The 12,071-nt window shown below is 56.6% G+C and overlaps 1 protein-coding gene across 1 annotated transcript in view; it reads right to left on the bottom strand.

Annotated features, from left to right (window-relative positions):
* Positions 1-12,071, bottom strand: part of LOC308057781 (uncharacterized protein) — a 490,296-nt gene that overhangs the window by 285,199 nt on the left and 193,026 nt on the right. The window lies entirely within an intron of this gene.

Here is a 12,071-nt window from a genome sequence, read left to right as displayed (position 1 = left end):
AGGAAAACAGAGTAAGACACCACCAATGGAGACCCCAGGCCAGCGGTCCCAGCGCCTGCCCTGCCCTGCGCTGCCCCGCCTGCAGCACGGTGCTGTGTGGTGCGGCAGGATGGGCAGGGAGGCAGCAGCTGGAACCACGGCTGTGGCTCGGAGGTGTTGACTTAGAAGCTCTTGAGAGCCATTGTGCCACGGGGTCAGCCTGTGCCAGCCTTCGCCCTGCCCTCCTGCAAGCTGCGGGCTGCAGCAGAGGCTCCGTGTCCCCGCAGAAGCACGTCCAGCAGCCGCGGCCCAGCAGTTGTCCTTGTCCGTCCAGGTGACATCCTTCCGTGGGCTGCCCAACCTGCATGGCGACACTCGGGACAAGTGAGCACAGCATTGCAGGAGGTTGCCTTGCTTTCCCAAACTCACCTGGTGTGGGGCAAAGTCCCCCTGCGTTTGCAGATGGGGCCGTCGCAGGCCCTTGCTTGGGATGAGCCTGCAAGAACCAAGAATCAGGCTGTGCTTGCAGAGCAGCCCCGCAGCAGAAAGGGCCACCAGCAGCCTGAGCGCGGCAGAGCTGGGACACTCTGCCCTCCCAGGCTCTCTTCCCCATGTGGCAGGGTTCCTCCCAGTGTCACCAGTCAGAACGTGCTGGCGTGCTGCTGGCTTCCCAAAACTCTCTGCTCCCTGAGTGGCACCATCAGACCCTCTGTCCCTCCCACACAAGGTCACCCCAGTCCCTGTGCATCCCGGCGCAGCCAGAGGCAGGTGCAAGGCAGCCATTCTCACCTCTGCCTGTGCCTCCATCAGCCTCTCCAGGCTCCTGGCACGCAGTGTCCTCCACTGGGCGGGAGAGAAGGAGGGGAAGAAGGTGAGCAGCCATGGGTCTGCTGCTCGGCTGCAGGAGCAGTGCTCAGGGACAGGGCCCAGAGCAGAGAGACACTCACGGCGTGGCGGCGGCTCAGCTCCTTCTCCAGGAGCTTGATGGATGTCAGACGGGTGACGCGGGCTCCCTTGCGTCCTTCTGGTGTCCTGTGCACCGGGAATGGAGAGGGAGAGAGCTGGGTGAGCCCCAAGCCGTCTCTTGTCAGGCAGCTGTGCCCGAGAGCTGCTCGCAGCCACGGGGGCACCTTCCCCAGCTGGGGGCTGTGTTCCCCCGTCCGTCCAGCTTCTCCTGGAGCATCCCCCCGGCTTACCCCAGCAGTGTGGCCACCCACAGCTCCTTCAGTGCCTGGGATCTGCAGGTAGAGAGGAGAGAGAGCGTCAGGCCCTGCTGCCCCCAGCCCTGGGCAAAGGTGGGTGCCTGCACAGCCCTGCCCCGTGGGGCAGGACAGAGGCGCTGTCCAAGCCCTGGGTCGCTCTGTCCTGCCTGAGCGGCTGCGTTTGCCCTTCCCTTCTGGGGACCAAAAGGTGACCAGGGGATGCAGGATGGGGAAACATCCCCCATCCCTCCCTCCCTGCCACCGAGCTGCCTGCTCCCTGCCCAGCTCTGCACGCAAGGCAGAGGCCTGTGTTCATGGGATGGCGCGGGCATGGCTGGGAACCTCTGCTGCCCGACCACGACTCACCCAAAAGTGGCAATGCAGGAGCCGGTGGGCCAGGCGAGGATGACAGAGGTGCTGTCCTCATCGGTGCCTTGCTCCTCCTCCTCCTGTCCATCCTGCCCCGCAGCCTCCTTCCCGCTGCTGAGCACCCACAGCTGGTCCAGGGCCAGGCAGAGCTGTGGGCGCAGGCTGGTGCCATGTCTGCAGAGAGCAGAGGCGGGCACTGAGCTGGAGGGGGGCTCCTTGGGCTGGGTCCCCACGCGCAGAGCCCTGTCCCCCACCTGCCCTTGGGACGGACATTGGTGCCTCCAGCACCGAGGGGCCGGGGCCTGGGGCTGGTGCCAGGGTGTCCCTGGGCCGGGGCTGGGGGCAAGGATCTGGGCTCTGAGGGTCTTACCGCAACTTGGCGACCACCAGTTCCTCGTGGAGGAGGAGCAGGCGCCTCTCGCTCCTCTTGCGGCCCCGGGTCAGCCGCACGTCCATGCTCAGCGCCGGCTCGGCGTCGCTGAGAGCCTCCCTGCAGAGCAGAGCGCGGCGGGCATGAGCAACGTCAGTGCTGCGTGGCCCAGCTGTGCCCGTGTGTCCCCGAGCCCGGGGGGAGCCCACCTGGAGCTGCAGCAGCAGCAGGCCTGGCCCATCCTGCCCGGGAGAGGAGGGCCCTGGCTGTGCACCGAGGAGGGGGCCCAGCCGGCGACGGGGAGGCTGGGAAGCGGGGTGCTGGTGCTGTGGCAGCGCTCCTGGGCCAGAGGCTGCCTCCTGCCAGCGCCGCTGCGTGCCAGCACAGCTCTGCCGTGCTGCCTGTGGTGGCCGTGGGCTCCCCGTGACCAACGGTCTGAGCCCAACGGAAAGTGGGCGGAGCCTGGGGGGGCGGGGCTGGGGCCCTCTCCAGTATGGCCGGGCCTGCCCCGCCCGGGGGAGCCCCGAGCAGGACAGGGCAGGGGGCGAGGGCCACCTCCCTGCGCCTGCGGCCAACGCTTTCACCTGGCTTTTTGACAGGGTCCTGGTCGATAAAAGAAGCTGTTTTTCCTAGAGATGGCCATTGTGGCCTGAGGCAGACTCCTCTTGGTGTAGGCAGGCCTAGCAGTTGGAAGGCCTCTGGCAACCAGGCCGTGCTAGGCCTCAGGCCCCAAGGCGCTGGAACTGGAGCAGGCCCACCGGGAGGAAAAACTTCCATTTTTACCAAAAGATGGGGGGACTAGCAGCAGTCAAGAGCCGCTCGTGTCCTGCCAGGCGCCACAGGTAAATGAAATGTGTGGTGAGCTTCGGCAGGAATTGTGGTGCCCCTGGAGCACCACCCTTGCTTGGGAAGGCTTTATCCCACCTGGGTGTTAAGGCTTCACCCTTGGCAATCAGGGCTGGATGAGCAGCACCCAGGAGCCCCTGCCCTGTTAGCCATGACCTTCACCCAGCCGGTGGCCAACACGGCCAGGGGCGAGTCTGTGGGGTAGGCCATGACCATGGCAAAGAAGGGACCCGTAGTCGGCTTTTGATGGCCCGTGTCTCGTTTCACTGTTGACCCTAAGCAATGCCTTGCTTCAAATAGAAGCCATTCAGAGAGTTACACACCCGCCCTTTTCAGGAAAAATGCAGGAAATCAGAGACGTGTAGCAAGTTCTCTGTTGGCTGTTGTACACTGCAGCAAGAAGCGGCATGGGTCCAGTGGCTAATGCTGGAAGGGGAATTCAGCACTTCTGGGAAAGGGAGATAAAGGCACTCTTGTGGGCCAGGCTGGGATTGGAGAGCCTGGGTGGGTGTCTGGGGTCCCAGCTTTCCCGCAGTGCTGACTGTGGTGCCTGCTGCTTGTTCTTCCCTGCATCGCCGGCTGCATCCACCTGATGGGGCTGTGCTTGGGAAGGGCTCCGGGGGTGAGCAAGCCCACGGGAGAGGGCTGCGGAGAAGCTCTTCTCCAGAGATCTACCAGAAACTGTGCAGAGCATCCGAGAGGATGCTCTGTGTGACAAGGGAAGGTGCCCGTTGGTCCAATGTATGGAGCCTGCAGGGCTCCCATCAGGGTCCTTTGACCGACCCATCCTCCAGCCAGCAATCCAGGTGCTGGGGGGTCCCATGCAGGTCTCCTGAGGTACCCTTTAGCCCCGGTGAAGGTGTCATGCCTCAGTGTGTGCTTGCAGGGCATGTTTCCTTCCTGCTGACAAGGGTGGAATTGCAGTTAAATGCCCCTGGGCGATCCCGAGCCAAGCAAACTTTTTTCTATGGGTCACACTGCTTTGCAGTCCATGTGTGTGGTTCAGCTCCTGTATAGGAGCTGAGGACACGAGGTGACCTAGCTTGGAAGCTGGCCACTCTTGCTCCAGGCAACTCCAGTCGCTTGCGTTTTCCTTCAGCTTCCCCAGCCTGATCATCTCCACTGTCACCTCCTCCCTGTCCTACAAGAAGTATCCCTGTCCCAGCCATTAGGACAGTGGCACAGCACTCAGAATCCAGATCACTGGTAGAGAAGAAGGACAGAGGAAAAGAGAAGTTCTCCTTTGAAAGAAATCCTTCTTTGTCCTCCTTTAGCTACCAGTGGATGAAAAATAGGGGGACAGAATTTCAGGCCAGCCACAGCACTGGCTTTCAAGCCTGAGCTTGTCATGTCATGGCTGTTCTGGAATGTGGTACAGTGAAAGGAGAGAGAGAAATGGCAAATTTTCCCCCTCGGAGCGGTCAAATGCTGGCAGAGGTTGTCCAAGGAGGTTGTGGATTCTCTGTCCTTGGAGATCTTCCAAGGCCAAGGGCACACAGTTCTCTGCGACCTGCTCTAGGTGAGCGTGCTGGAGCAGAGGGCTTTGCCCAGAGGACCTCCACGGGTCCCTTCCAACACCCCCTCCCGTGTGGCTCTGTGCTTTGCTTTTGCCCTAGCAGAGATCTCCAGGGACTTTGTGCTCCATTTTGTGTTGCCTTAGGGCTACAATGTGCTGGGGTTTGGGGGCAACAAGGTCAAGCATGCCAGAGGTCAAGCGAGTCAGTGTCAAAGTGTGTTATTGTTATGGACAGAATCTGTGTTTGTTGGCCCTGCGTTCCTGGGGTTATGGCATTTTTATCTTATCTTGTGATCTGTGTGGTGGGGTTTTTTGTGGAGAGTGCCTTTTTCAGCTTTTTTTTCCTTTGTAAAGTATGGATGGGTGCCTTTGGTTTGTGTACGAAGTTTCTTCTGGTTGTTTTTCTGCTGTGCTGCTGGATGGTGGTGTTTTTTCTGTCTTGAAACCATCGTTACTGGTCTAATATATCTCCTGCAGGTCAGGCAGTGTCACTTCTGGCGTGGTCTGACTCATTTCTGGTGAGCTGGTGGGTAGGTATGGAGGACTTGTGGTCCCTCCATGGAGAATGACTGCTAGAGGACTAAGAGGCAGATCTGTGGAGGGGTGAGAGGACCGCTGGCCCATAAGTGGTGACTGTCAGAGGACTAAGTGTACTTGAATTTACGTGGGCTTCCAAATTCATGGTTGTTTGTCCTGCCTTGTGGAAGAGCCATGGGAAGTCACCAGCCACACGGAAGGACAAGGGAGTTCCCAAGGCTACGTGGCTTCTTGGGTTTTGCTTTTGAGTAAGAAAGTCTTATCTCTACATGAGTGCAACTGTGGACAGTCAATTTTGCTAACTTTAGAAAGCAGGGAGTAGCACTTTTGCGCTGTGCCTCACATGGCTGCCTGGGCAGGGTGAGAAGCAGCAAGAGAATTCCTTCCTGGCACCTTCTCCAGGGGAGCCGTGCTGCACTTTCCCAAGACTTTCTTTTTTCTTTTAGCTCTGCATTAGTGCAAAAGTTTTGGATCAATGTTCTCAGCACAGAAAGCAGGGAGAAGAACTTTTGTGCTGTTCCTCACATGGCTGCCAGTGCAGGGTGAGAACAGCCAGAGAAATTTTTCCTGGTACCTTCTTTATGGGAGGAGTGCTGTACTTTCCCAAGGTGACTTTTTTGGGCTCTTAACAACTGCAACTCTGAAGGGTTAATTTTGCTCACCACAGGAAGCAGGGAGCAGCACTTTTCTGCTGTGCCTCACATGGATGCCAGGGCAGGGAGAGAAAGAGCAAGAGAATTCCTTCCTGGAACCTTCTCCAGGGGAGCCGTGCTGCACTTGTCAAGGTGAGGGGTTTTTTGGCTCTATAAGTTTGCAAATGTTAGGGGTTAATTTTCAAAACACAGATATTAGGGAGCAGAACATTTGTGCTGTGCCTCCCATGCCTGCAAGGACAGAGTGAGAAACAGCAAGAGAATTCCTTCTTGTCACCTTCTCCAGGGAGCACTGCTGCACTTTCACAAGGTGAGCTCTGGTTCTGCATGAGTGCAGAAGGTTTTGGTCAATGTTCTCACCACAGAAAGCAGGGAGCAGAACTTTTGTGCTGTGCCTCACATGGCTGCCCGGGCAGGGTGAGAAGCAGCAAGAGAATTCCTGCCTGGAACTCTCTCCAGGGGAGCCGTGCTGCACTTTCCCAGGCCATGTTTTTTGCTTCTGTATGAGTTCTAAAGTGCTGTGTCAATATTCTTACCACAGAAAGCAGGGAGCAGAACTCTTGTGCTGTGCCTCACACGGCTGCCATGCACAGTGGGAAGCAGCAAGAGAATTCCTTCCTGGTACCTTCTCCAGGGGAATTTCCCAGTTCCCGAGAGACTCCTGGCAGCAGCTGCAAGGGGGCTCCCAGCCGAAGGGAATTGGGGTGGGAATTGGTGATGTCTCCCTTCCTTGGTCATGTTAACACTTTGGAATAACAATTGGATGCTTCGCTCCTATTGCTTTTTTATCATATTGCTCACAGTAACTGCTACTGGTTCCTTTTATCATATTGCATGCTATTTTCTTTTATTGCAATATAAGAAACTGCATGTGATATATTCCATTATTTGATATATTTGATAGATTTGACTATATTTGATCTGGAGTTCAGCTTTGCTGTGTATCCAGTCAGTGAGCAAAACATAATTCGGCGTAGTCGGCATCGTGCTAAGTAAAACTCTCTCTATTTAGGAAAACGAAAAAGTTCCTCGACTTGCTATTGTCAGGTGGGAACCATTGCCTTACGGTGTTTGGGCCAGAGTGGTCTGGTGGTGCTGGGCAGTTGGGCCATGCCAGGGACAGAGGGACGGGGGCAGGGAAGGGGGGGAAGGGGTTTAGGGAGGGACGGGTGGGAATGGATGAAGGTGTTTAGGGATGGAGCGGGGTGTGTGGGAGTGGGGGGTGGGGCAAGGATGTGTGTTTGTGGGAGTGGGTGTGGGGGGGGTGGTGGTGGGGAGAGGTGGAGGTGTGTGTATTGCTAAACCGGGGGGGGGGGGGGGGGCGGGGGGGGGGGGGGCGTTGAGGGTGTGTGTGTTATTTAGAGAACAGATTGGGAAGCCTGGGGGAAGGGTTTTAGGGACGGACAGGGAGTTAATGGAGACCTTTAGGGAAGGACTGGGTAGTTGATGAAGGCCTTTAGGGATGGACCAAGGGTGGGGGAGGGACTTGAGGGCTGGACCAGGGTCTGAGGGAAAGGTTTTAGGGCCAGGGCGGGGAGGTGGAGGTGGGGGATGATTTCAGGAACAGCCAGGGTGGAGGAGGGGGTCAAGGGAAATCTTTCAGGGTTGTTTGGGGGGAAGGATTTTAGGGACGGATGTGGTGTCTGGGGGGACCTTTGATGCCACCGTATAGATTCCACTGTATATACGTTTGTGTCCAGGGATTCTGTTAAGGGAAGGCTGCTGGCTCGGCAAAGGGACAAGATGTCTGAGCTCCCCAGTTACCACACTGATTTGCTGTGTAGCTCTACGTTAAACACACCTGCGCACAAAGGTTAGGCCAAGCTGACTCTCTAAAGCTGTTAGAAGTGACGAAGTAAGGGACCTCTCATCCAGGGAGTCAGCCTTGGGAAGGATGGGGAACAAAGAATGGATGGGGGAAAGATCTGCGTTCTCTTCGGTGATGCAGAAAGAGCCTCTGGGTGAGGATGTTGTGGTCGCAGGAGGAGACAAGCCGATAGAGTGCTGCGATCCGCAGAATGTTGGTTGGAATTCGGACAAAGGTAATTGTTGTGGGGGGAGATCGTGACCTCTGACTCAGATAGCCCCCCGAGAGAGGGCAAGGCCCCGCTTGGGGAGCACAGGGAGCTAGTAAAAAACCTCAGCAGTGCTGTCTGAGGGTGTGTGCTCGTTTGCATTAAAGCAAGCAACTTGTAACCCATCCCGTGCCTGACTGAAAATGCGTGTGTAATGCGCTATGAGTGTGCAAGTGCTCTGCTGTCCATAGTGCGTACCCTCAAGGAACTGGGTGAGCACGCTCAGAGGAAACATTCCCCCGTGCTCCCAGCACTGCCATAAAGAATGCCGGCCTTCTGAAACTTGCAAGCAAGTCTTAGAGGGTTTTTCTCCCTGACCGACTTTATGGTATCATTCCCACCATACTGGAGAGAGCAAATCTTTTTCTCTTTGGTGGTGAAAGCAGCTTGGGGAGCGTCACTGAAGTGCAGCACTTTTTTAACCTCAGGTCTAAAGTGCCACCGGTCCTACCGTGGAATACATCCTTCCTCAGGCTTTCAGCAAACGGAAAGGATGCATCAAACCCACCCCACAAACATGTCCTGCACTTTTTTTATCTTTCCTGGAACGTGGGGACATGACCCTGCTGGGCCATCAGTGCCACCTGCCTGGGAGCCAAGATGGTGCCTTTACATTCCAGGCTAAGGACTTACCTTCTTTTTTTTCCTTTTCAGCGACTTTAGAGCCATCCTTAGGGAGGCTGGTTAAGCTGGTTTACTGCACAGCTGGTCGCCAGTGGAGGGAAACGGTAATATCCGCTGTTGCCTTTGGTGTTTACTTGTTACCTTGTCGCTCGTTTGAGTGATCTTACCATGCCCCGGCAAGCAGAAGCTATCACTCCACTTTAGGCCTTGGTCTAATAGTCATGCAAAGCAACATTGAAAGTCATTCTGAGATCTGGAACAGGCCCCAATGTGCATTTTATAAAAGTGCTTCTTGGCTGCTCGTTATCTTTGTATGGTTTTTTTTCCCGTTTCTCCAGACTGTTGAAGCTCTGAAAGGTGCCAATGAGCTGCTCTCCCTCAGTTTGCTCCTTTGCCTTTGGGGAGTGCATTTCATGTTTTCTTCATGGCTCTGCAGAGGAGAAAATCCATGAGTACACCACCTTGGTTTATTCACCTAAGCTAATTTCAGAAACTGCCTCCTTTAACTTAAACATGAAATTCTTCTTCACCTCTTTGTGCACTTGTAGAAAAGCAGGGTGGGGTGGGGGGTGGAGGCTGGGGGTGTCTTCAGGAAGTGCCCGCAAAAGAGCCTTTAGGAGACCCTGTCCCTTGACTCACATGTGGGGTAGTGAAGAGTCTGAGAGTCACGGGTGTTTTGGTGTTCATCAAAGCAGGTTTTCATTTTGTTTTTTTTCTTTTTTCTTTTTTCTCTTATGTAGCTTATGTCACCAGGTAGTGACAGCCTGGGGATGACAGGAGGGGACAGCAGGCAGTGGCAGTATGGAGGGTGACCAGAGGGGACAGTAGGCGGGGACAGGCCTGGGGGTTACCGGAGGGGACAGCAGGCAGTGACAGCCTGGGTGGTGACAGGAGGGGACAGCAAGCAGTGGCAGCCTAAGGGTGACAGGAAGGGACAGAAGATTGGGACAGACTGGGGGGTGACAGGAGGGGACAGCAAGCGGTGACAGCCTGCGTGGTGACAGGAGGGGACAGCAGGCCGTGACAGCCTGGGGGGTGACAGGAGGGGACAGCAGGCAGTGGCAGCCTGGGTGGTGACAGGAGGGGACAGCAGGCCGTGACAGCCTGGGGGGTGACAGGAGGGGACAGCAGGCAGTGACAGCCTGGGTGGTGACAGGAGGGAACAGTAGGCAGTGACAGCCTGGGTGGTGACGGGAGGGGACAGCAGGCAGTGGCAGCCTAGGGGTGACAGGAAGGGACAGCAGATTGGGACAGCCTGGGGGGTGACAGGAGGGGACAGCAAGCAGTGACAGCCTGCGTGGTGACAGGAGGGGACAGCAGGCAGTGGCAGCCTAGGGGTGAAAGGAGGGGACAGCAGGCCATGACAGCCTGGGAGGTGACAGGAGGGGACAGCAGATTGGGACAGCATGGGGGTGACAGGAGGGGACAGCAGGCAGTGGCAGCCTGGGGGGTGACGGGAGGGGACAGCAGGCAGTGGCAGCCTAGGGGTGACAGGAGGGGACAGCTGGCAGTGACAGCCTGGGAGGTGACAGGAGGGGACAGCAGGCCGTGACAACCTGGGGATGACAGGAGGGGACAGCAGATTGGGACAGCATGGGGGTGACAGGAGGGGACAGCAGGCCGTGACAGCCTGGGGGGTGACAGGAGGGGAAGCAGGCTGTGACAGCCTGGGGGTGACAGGAGGGGACAGCAGGCTGTGACAGCCTGGGGGGTGACAGGAGGGGACAGCAAGCCGTGACAGCCTGGGGGGTGACAGGGCACGGGGTGGTGATGTGCCCAGGGCCGTTGGGAGAGCCACCAGAGGCGCAGGGGCTGACAGGTGACGCTGGGTGGTGAAGGCCCCAGGGGGGGACAGGAGGGATACCGCAGCCCTGGGGGGTGGCAGGGCACAGGGCGGTGACAGGCTGGGGGACAGCAGGGACACCGGCGGCCCAGGCGGGGCTGATGAAGGCCCCTCCCCCAGGGGCGCTGAGTGGCCCCCTGAGCCCCTCTGTCACAATGCGGAGCCGCCCGGGTTGCCATAGCGAGCAGCTTGGCCTGGCAGCGCTGGTGCGAGGAGGGAGCGGAGGCCGAGCCAGGGCCTGTCGCCATCGTCCTCCCACCGGGGCTGCGAGGAGGAGCCGGCGGGCTCAGCCCGCGCTGCTGGCCCCAGCCCCTCGGTGGGCCCTGACCTGCTGTGGGGGCCGCGAGGCCAGCTGCTGCGTGAGGTGCCATCGCGGAGCGGGCACCGCCTGGCCCCGGCCATGTCGTGTGTCCACTACAAGTTCTCCTCCAGGCTGAGCTCTGATGTGGTCACCTTTCACGGCCCCCACATCTCCCTGCGCGACCTCAGGCGCCAGATCATGGGCCGCGAGAGGCTGAAGGCGACCCGCTGCGACCTGCAGGTCACCAACGCCCAGACCATGGAAGGTGCGTGGGGGCGGCGGGACCGGGGACTGGGGACCGGCCGGCTGGCGGCGGCGCAGGCGCCCAGTGAGGCGGTTGGGCCGCGGCCGGCAGCGGTGACTTGTGCTGGGCCCTCAGAGCTGCGCTTCCGTGGTTGTGCGCTGGCAGCTGGCGTCAGGGCTGTGTGCGCAGCCAGGCACAGCAGCGTACGGGGTCCGTGTGCGACACCGCGCGTGGAAGAGGTTTGGTTTCTGGGACCCTTCTAGGTAAAACGATAAGGAAATGTGGGACAATGCCTTGTCATCACAAACCTGCCAGATTTCTTTGAAAGCCGGCAGAGAAGGCTGAACGTGATAGAAAAGGAGTGGGTGGCCAATTTAAAGGGGAAAAAAGAGTGGGTTTGGTGACTGAAATTTGTCTTCAGCCACTTTTACTCCACCGCATTGGAAAAGTGGTGCTTGGCTGCTGCAGAAACTGCTCAGTAGCAACGTTTGGGATCAAGAGTGTATCTGTGAGTGAGAATGTATGCAGACCCTGGAAAGCCATCTTGTAGACGAGCGTTCTGTCTAAAGTATACTTGGCATTTCTTGCCAATACAGCTTCTTTGCTGCACCAAAGACATTTTCATTCAGATGCTATTGAGCATCATTTCTTCGTTTCTTTCAAACGGTGCATTTTTGTTGTGGTACTGCGTGTTAAACGGTGTCAGGGCAATACTGAAGTTTTATGGCAGATCACTTATGGTGAATATACCTAAAAATGTTCTTAGAGAAGCCCTAAGTTCTTTTGAATCTCAGAAATGGTGCTTGATTCTCAGAGACGGTAATGGTTTTGTATTACTTAGTGTGCTGTTTCAGTTTGGTAACCTACCGTCTGGCAAAGCTTGCATGTGACTTTGAAGACTTTGGAATATGACTTGTCAGAAATACAAAGACTTGGAAACCGTCTCCATTCCTTAAACATTCAAATTTTATCGGTTGGGGTTTTTTTTCTTTTTTCCTGTGGTTCTGTGACATTCCCACAACAGTCTTGTCTTTACAATGTGTACTCATAGGATTTTTTCCTCTCCCTGTTTGATGTATTAAAACTGAAACAGAGTAACATGCCTGCTGCGGTAACTGTAACTTTGGCCCCAGCCTTTCAAGTGGTTGGACCTAAACACGCTGTTTACCTACAGATAGGTAAAGTATGTTCAGGAGAGTATCTGTGAGCAGACTTAACAGCACGGTGTTAGGGGTCTTGGGGGTGTTACGGGATCGCGTGTCATATACAGCAGTAGAGACAGACATGCAGGTAGAGGTACAGGTTGTGACACAGATGCTTACTGGAACTTCTGTAAGGGTGTTTTCCCTGTGAAAATGCAAAAAATCACCCAATGGTTTTCAGAGCAAAGCTAAGGAATACATTTCGGTGTCATTTATGTGTATGCCAGATTTTGGGGTTTTATACATAACGGTGAATTTCCGTTTTTACTGAACAGCATCTACGTGCTTAAAGTCACCTTCAGAAGATGAA

This window comes from Falco punctatus (genome assembly GCF_963210335.1).
Source record: "Falco punctatus genome assembly, contig: scaffold_34, whole genome shotgun sequence".
NCBI classification, from domain to species: Eukaryota; Metazoa; Chordata; class Aves; order Falconiformes; family Falconidae; genus Falco; species Falco punctatus.
Note: the sequence above shows the minus strand (reverse complement) of the source record. Positions and strands in the feature narration are given on the sequence as shown.